This window comes from Gavialis gangeticus, unplaced genomic scaffold (assembly GCF_001723915.1).
Source record: "Gavialis gangeticus isolate Ggan-Ray unplaced genomic scaffold, GavGan_comp1, whole genome shotgun sequence".
Classification (NCBI taxonomy): Eukaryota; Metazoa; Chordata; order Crocodylia; family Gavialidae; genus Gavialis; species Gavialis gangeticus.
In genome coordinates, this window is record NW_017728993.1 from 49,656,333 (window position 1) to 49,664,171 (window position 7,839).

Sequence of the window (7,839 nt, forward strand, 5' to 3'; positions counted from 1 at the left end):
GGGTTTCCCCCCCCCCCCCCGCCCTTGCTAGTCAGCAAGGGCCAGCAGGGATTTACACATTTACTTACACAGAAGGGAATTACACAGGGAGCATTTATCAGCCCATCAGCAAAACAAAAGACTCTCTTATTAGTTGAAGCTCTTCTTGAACAACTTTTTTCCAAGGTGGGACATTACCAGATATCTGTTGATTAGCTCCAAAGAGCCCTATGCCAACTCTGCCCCATCTGCCTTTGTCCTGTCTCCCACAGCATGGACTGTAGCCAGCATGTGGTATGCTAACTAATGCTGAGAGGTGTCTATGTAAGGCAGAGGGGAGGGGGGAATCCCTGCTGAAGCAGGGAGTGGTGAAGGGGAGGAGGGAAGCAGGAGGAAGCCAGGCAGACACCCTGTTCCTGCAGTCTCTGCCAGAGCTGCAGCCAGGAAGCAGAGGGGAGGGGCCAAGCTGTGCTCCTGCTGGGCTGGAGCACAGAACAGAGCCCTGCCTAGCACAACAAAGCATCTAGGATGCTGGAGGATTCTGATTTAACATAAACCAGGAAAGGGTATGGGACAGACAGTGCATAAACCAGTTTGAGCCAAATCAGTTAAGTCTGATACTACATTCAACCAGGTTTATCTCAAACTGGTTTCAGCCATTTTGAAACCTGTTCTGTTACAGGTTTAAAGCAGTTTCTGATCACTTAAACCAGTTTATGTGTAATATCTGTCCCTAGCCTTAATGCACAGTAGCTTATTTTACTGTGTATTAGCATAATTGCATGTTTTTTTTACATGACACTTTAATGCATGGTAAAATAGGCTACTGTGCATTAAAGTAGCACTTGCCTACTAAAGAGAAAAACTGCCTGAAGCAGGGAGTGGTAAGAGGAAGGGGGAAAGCAGGAGGAAGCCAGGCAGATACCCTGTTCCTGCAGCAGTCTCTGATGGAGCTGCAGCCGGGAAGCAGAGGGGAGGGGCATGCCTACTAAAGAGAAAAACTGACAACCATTCTGAAGCATTCTGTCTGAGTCAGAAGTAGTAGAAGACTGTCTAAATGTGATATCAGCAGCATTTTCACACACTTTACTTTAAAATGAGAATGACTGCTTTTTTTTAATTGTTTTTTTAAGCAGTAATTCAAATCCTAAATCCCAGAATGTATATAGATCTGTTCCACTATGTACTTGCTTTCTAAATAGTTCTCTAAAATCTTTTAGTGGAGAAATGGAATCCATCAAACTAGCCCCACAGTTCTTATCCAAGGGATGATTCTAGCTTACCATTTGTTTTACAAATTACTAAAATAAACTTAAGAATAAAAAATGGTAATGTTTTTAATGGTAACTGGCAAGAAGTGCAGATTCAAAGACCGAATGTTGTTTTTTTGCTCCTTCAAAAATCAGGTAATACTGTAGATAGTCTGTTTAAATGCAAGATTTAACCCATGGTATGTATTTCTTTCCTAAGTATCCCATGCAGTAGACTCAGAGTGCTTTCAGTAAAGCTCTGTTGAAAGGGCTAATCCTAAAGTCCCAATCTTTGGTTTTATACCCCTTCCATTAACAGCCCTTATTGCATTTTGCTTATGCTTGTATGGATTTGCCAAAAAAGGACCCTGTTTCACCATATGGTTCACAATCTTGGGGTAGGGGAAGTTGTTTATTTTCTTATGTATGGAAGCTTATTATATAGATAAAAGAATATTTACAACATTATTGGATTATATTGTGAAGTCTACAGATTTCAGAAATCAGCCTACCATTACTAATGAAGGCCTTGGTCATGTATTATCATCATATCGAAGCAGAACACTCCAATGGGAAGGACAGCAGTTTGTCATCCAGAGCTGCCACCACTGCTGGTGGTGCCAAGGCGAGCTTCAGGCCAAAGCAGCCAGGCTGGAGCTGGGCAAGAGCAGATGTGGGGCAGAGGTGGGGGAGCGTGGTAGGCAGGCACTAGGATGAAGGCAGGTGCCAGAGAATGCAGGCATTGTTGGTCAAGTAGCCAGAGGGGCAAAGAATCTGGTTTTTAGGGGAGTTGACTTAATTTCAGAGTTAGCTTAGGTCATTAAAAAAATTAGCAAAGTAATCCTACTTTGACCAGGGGTAGAATAATTGCTCTTGTGAAATTCTTCCCAGTTCTATATGACTATGAGTCTATGTCCTTTCTGCAGGTTCTGATAGTCTCAAACCAATGGGGGGAAAGACTCCATTCCCATAGTAACTAATTATTTAGTCTCATCAAGTTACAAATTTTGTACACTGATAGCCAATGTAAAACAAAATCTTGTCTGGCCCCTGTTTCAGGCCTCTAGTACTATGATGGTCAACCTTGCAAATTAAGGGGTGAACAGGTTTGAAGTGACCCAATTCTGTGCTTTATCCTGCCATCCTTATCCAGGTGACTTTGAAAGTAGTGTCACAGTAGTGTTACTCCTGAAGGAATAGGTCACTCAGCATGGCTAACAGTGGCAAACTGAACCCATATAGAAGAAAACATCTTAGAATCTCAGGAGAGCAATCCAAGTAGTAGCTAGATTAATTCTCCCTTAATATTAATAATATAGAAAAAATTGAATATTCAGAGTAGGAAAACATTCTCCAGCTACAATTTCTATTCCTTAACGTTCTATGACATACCACAGCACTTCCTCTATATTACATATGGGAGGTGAGATTATCATTAACTTGAAAGTGTTTTAAGCCACTGCAAAGGTACCAAATTGAAAAGATAAGAAGAGGTATTGCAGGAAGAAAAAAACCACAAAACCCTTCAGCAGTACTCAACAAAAGTGAAGGATCTCAATTACATAAGAGAGAGAGAGCATAAAGATGTTGTAGAAGTGTATAGAGATATAAACATTTAGAGGCCGAGATAAGATTCTATAACTTTTTGGTTTTCAGTAAGTCTATATACACCCAATCAGTAATTTGTCATTTACAAGCTTCAGCCTGAAGCTTATCTTCCATGAAAGTGTTCCAAGTGAGGTACAAGCTTCCTGACTGATGACATTTCTAACAATTGTCTCATTTTAATGCACTGTCAAGGAAGAGATTCACAGGAACAGAAAGAATCTTCCTGGTCACAAAAGTTAGCTTCTGCTATTCTTCATGCTATTACTAGCTACCTTTGAGCACAAATCAATAAGTCCCAATTCAATTGCATTTAAAAATGACCAGACAGATTTGGGGAGTGAGGCTAACCAGCTACTGCTGCTGCTAAATGCCCTGCAGTTCATATTTATCTCAATGAGAGTTGTTAAGTGATCAGTTCCTTTTGAAGGTCTGAAAGATGTTGATGTCAAAATAAGTATTTAGGAGCCTAACTGTAGGCTTCTTGCTGTAAAAGATTTTAGCTGTAGGTTCTGGAAACACTTTTATTTTGAGACAACAGCAAAAGATGGAACTCATTACACCTACATGCAGCCTGTAAATGTGGGGTAAGGGCATGGACTCCCTACCCAAGATCCCAGTACAAGACTGCTACCAACTTTTTCTCTCTGACATTTCACTTTATCAGATGAACTAGGACCGCCTCTGAACCACTGTTTGGAATGTAAAGGCCAGTGTGTTCATGTAAATATGTTTTTGCAGGCTTTCTGTCATTGTACCTCCCTCCTCTGACCTAAGCAAGACCAAGCATTTTGACCCCATCAGGAGAAAGAGCGGGTGCACTGGGACCCTGGGGTCAAACTTTTTGCCAGTTTGGGGGCCAAAAAGAAAGTTTTTCTTCTGGCAAGGGCTGTATGGGGTTTGGCCTTCCCATATAACATAAGGCATGGGCCTCTTCCTTGGATTATTTTAACAATATTGAAATCCAAGAAATCTCTTGCTGTTGAAATGGCCAAAATAGCCTCCTTGTCTCTCTTGCTCTTTGCCTACTGCATATTTTAAGGGTTTTTTTTATTGTGGTATGTATGCTTAGTTTGAGTAGATGATTTTGTGCTGATCATTCACCTTCTGGATTAATATTTGTCTAGCAATGCAGGGTCCCCCATATTGCTCTGTTTCTATGATATGAGGCTGCTTCCCATCCCATACTCCTATGGTATGATCCAATTTATCGTATTGTTTCTGCAGCACTTCAGCTTAGAAGGTCAGATGATCACACAGGTCTCTTTGGGTATTCAAATGTATGAACTCCAGGTACCTATAGCCTTTCCATTCCTCTCATCATCTTCTCTAACTCTGAAGGTTTGTGTATAAAATAGTTTCCTTAATCCTACATATCACTTTTTAGCTATTTTAAAATCCCTCTTTGAAACCCATGTCCTTGATCTTTTCTTTCCTTTCCTTATGATTTGTTCACTCTTGCCCAATGGAAAATAAGTCCTAAGTTTTCTTGTTATCTCTTTTTATATAGGAGTATAAACTCATTACTGACTGTGTTCCTTGTAACTTTTTCTTGTAGCTGTTATGTACTTATAGCACTTGTGTACATTTTAGAGGAATAACAATATTTTTAAGTAACATACTGAACAACTTCATAACAGTCTGCATTATCAGGTGGAGGCAGCTTGTGCTAGCTAGTTCTGGCAATGAGGTAAATGAATAGCTTGTAACCTGATTTCTTTCAAACTAATGAAGAATGAAAGAAATCAGCATAACATTCTATGCTTGTGTCTCATGTGGAACCACACTGGAAACACACTCCTGCCTATATTAGAGTTTCCTGATAAACTTAAAGCAGGCAGAATCTCACAGTCCTCCCACAGAACTTCCTGGTCCAATCCTACAGACTTCTCCCAGAAATAGAAGCTTCCAGGACAGCTTTATTTCAGCCTGCCTTGTTTCTCCAAATTCCTCACCTTTGTTAATTATTTACAATATCTGGGAATTCAATGATTTGGTTATTTTAAATGTTAAAATTTTGAGTTTCTTTATTATCTTTACCTAAAAGAGACAGGTGCTTTGAAAAAGGGTAGGGCATTTCCAGCATTCAACATTTTTCAGATCTGTTTACCATAACATGGATAATTAATTACAGTTAATCAATTAACATTAATTGCTGGTCACCTTTACAGACAGTATACACAGTAGAAGTTGCAGTTGGATATCAGGTGAGTGATTAACATTTGTTTCAAGTACAGGAAACCCTCGCTATTTGCGGGTTCAGGATTTGCAGTTTTAAATATTTGTGAATGCCAAACCTGCACTGTAATACACTTAAAGGAGCTCCTCGGGAGCTCCACGCATGCTGTTGCTGTGCTCCCCCTGCTGCTGCCACACTCTTGCCATCACCAGTGCAACCATGCCCTCCCCCAGTTGCCAGGGGCACTGCGTTCATGAATGTGGATTTTACCATTCGCAGGGGATACGAGAACGTATTCCTCATGAATGCCGAGGGTCTCCTGTATTCATTTAGGCTAGAACAGCTAAATACTGTAAGAATAGTGTGTCTTCTCTGCTGAAGAAGACACAATCCTTGTGTTCAGACTCTTGAGATCAGAGAGGTTGTTTCAGTCTGTTTGCCTGTCAAACATGGCTTGGCTTGGCTTGGCTTTAACAGTTATTTTTGGGGGGAGGGGGTCAGGGTCTCTCCCTGCTTCTGCCACCAAATATATATAAAGTTTATATAGGGGTCTAGAGGAGGGACACTCGCATGGTCAAGGGGTAGTGGGGCAGGTTCTACGAGGAGAGGCTAAAGGGCCTGAACCTATTCAGCCTCTACAAGAGAAGGCTGAGAGGGGATCTGGTGGCCGTTTACAAACTCACCAGGGGGGCCAGCGGAAATTGGGTGAGACTCTGTTCCCCCAGGCACCACCGGAGGTTACTAGGAATAATGGCCAAACTGTTAGAAAGAAGATTCAGGCTGGACATCAGGAGACATTACTTTACAGTTAGGGCTGTTGGGGTCTGGAATGGGCTCCCAAGTGAGGTGGCACTCTCTCCTACCTTGGGGGTCTTCAAGAGGAGGCTGGACAGATATTTGGCTGGGGTGATAGGACGCCAGTACCTGTTCCTGCCTGGGGCAGGAGGGTTGGACCTAATTATCTGTTTAGGTAACTTCTGACCCTAAGCACTATGAAACTATGAAACTATAAATAAATAAATAAATAAAGACAATTGTTTAGGTAAGTACAACTTTTATGAATCTTAAGGGGGAAAAAAAGAGTCACCGTTGAAAGGCTGCAAGAAAAAGCAGTAACGTTGCCTGCCTGGTGTTTTTTGTTTACTGGGCTGTTTACTGGAATATATATATATATGGTCCAATTTTATGTTGTTCTTTAGTACCATAATAGTAAAATCACATTTAACATGAGATGCAAGAAACATTCCAGTAAACAAAAAACACCAAGCAGGCAACGTTAGTATCTGGACCATACATGCCTGATCTTATGACCAAATAAAATATATATTTTGAACACGAACTGGGAGAGTGCCTATATATATAGATCTCACTCCACAGTGCCTATATACATATAGGCACTCTCCCAGTGAGTTCCTATTATTTTGTTCAAAATATATATTTTATTTGGTCATAAGATCATAAGATGTGTTGTTTAGATGCACCATAATTAATACTTCCCTGCCTCAATAAAATTACAAAGACCTAGCAAAGGAAGCTGAAAATTATCATTAATGTACCAACACTTTCCTTCCTGATGACACAGAAGCCAAGAATGAATTCAACAATTTTACTGCTAATTTTTCCAAACACCTTGAAATTCCAAACCCAATAGTTTTTCTATTAGGGTTTTCTAAATATGTTCTGTTTTTATACATTACAAGCCTCTATTGTCCATATTACCAAAATGCATATACTTTCAGTTTCTCTATTACAAGGTTCTCAAACAGGAACTATTATACTTGTTGGAATGTTCATGTTTATTCACTATCATGCTATCTGAAGTTTTTTTCAGGGACTTCCTAAAATGTTCTTTGTTTCCCACAGAATCAAAGCTATCACTAAAGAAAAGTTTAATTTTTCACTGAAAGCTCAATTTCTTTAATATTGTCAAATGTATGCCTTGGTATATCGGCCACAATATCATTCACTATGCTTATTTAAAATACTTCTGAAAATGAGATTAAAGTGTAGTTTATTACTGACATTTGTTATATAAAGTTAATTATATAGTGAACTGCACAGACTTAAAGTGAAAATTGTAAAACATTTTCTCAAAGTTATCACCACAATATTTGTTCATTTTGGGGTTTTGTTTTGGTTTTTTACATGGTTGGTATGTAAGTAGTAGTACAAGATTTAAAAACAAACAACAATTGTATGGCCCCTCACAACAGATTGTCAGAAAACCAGGGGAAAATATTAACTCTTTTTTTCTCTTTAATCACTGTATTTTTCTGGTGGCTATATATTTTAGTATGTGAAAATGAAGAGAAGTTTAGACATAAGTTTACGACTGCTTAACTGACCAGGCTAAACATTCAGAAAGATGAAGCAAACTTCAATTTAAAAACCATAATCATCTCTGCTGTGGTTATACAGGTCAATAATATGAATACACTGCAGTAGCACAAAAAGGATTTAGGCTATGGACAGACATTTTAGTTTTCTACTCTCCCAGGAGAAACTATGAGTATACAGATGTTCAGGATTTTTCTCCACTCCTCCCCTCAGAAAAGAAAAAAGGCTGTTCTAAGAGAAAAAAAACTGGGAAAAACCAGGGTTAGCTCTCTCCCAGGAGAGTTACTTCTGGGAGAGCAAATATTTGTACATATTCTCTTCTGAAAGAAGCCACAGTACAGCCTTTTTTCTTTTCTGAGGGGAGGAGTGGAGAAAAATCCTGAACATCTGTATACTCATAGTTTCTCCTGGGAGAGTAGAAAACTAAAATGTCTGTCCATAGCCTAAATCCTTTTTGTGCTACTGCAGTGTATTCATATTATTGACCTG

General features: G+C 39.6%; 1 protein-coding gene across 2 annotated transcripts in view; it reads right to left on the minus strand.

Moving 5' to 3' along the window:
* The window catches only part of COL11A1 (collagen type XI alpha 1 chain), a 334,641-nt gene that overhangs the window by 121,175 nt on the left and 205,627 nt on the right, over positions 1 to 7,839 (minus strand). The window lies entirely within an intron of this gene.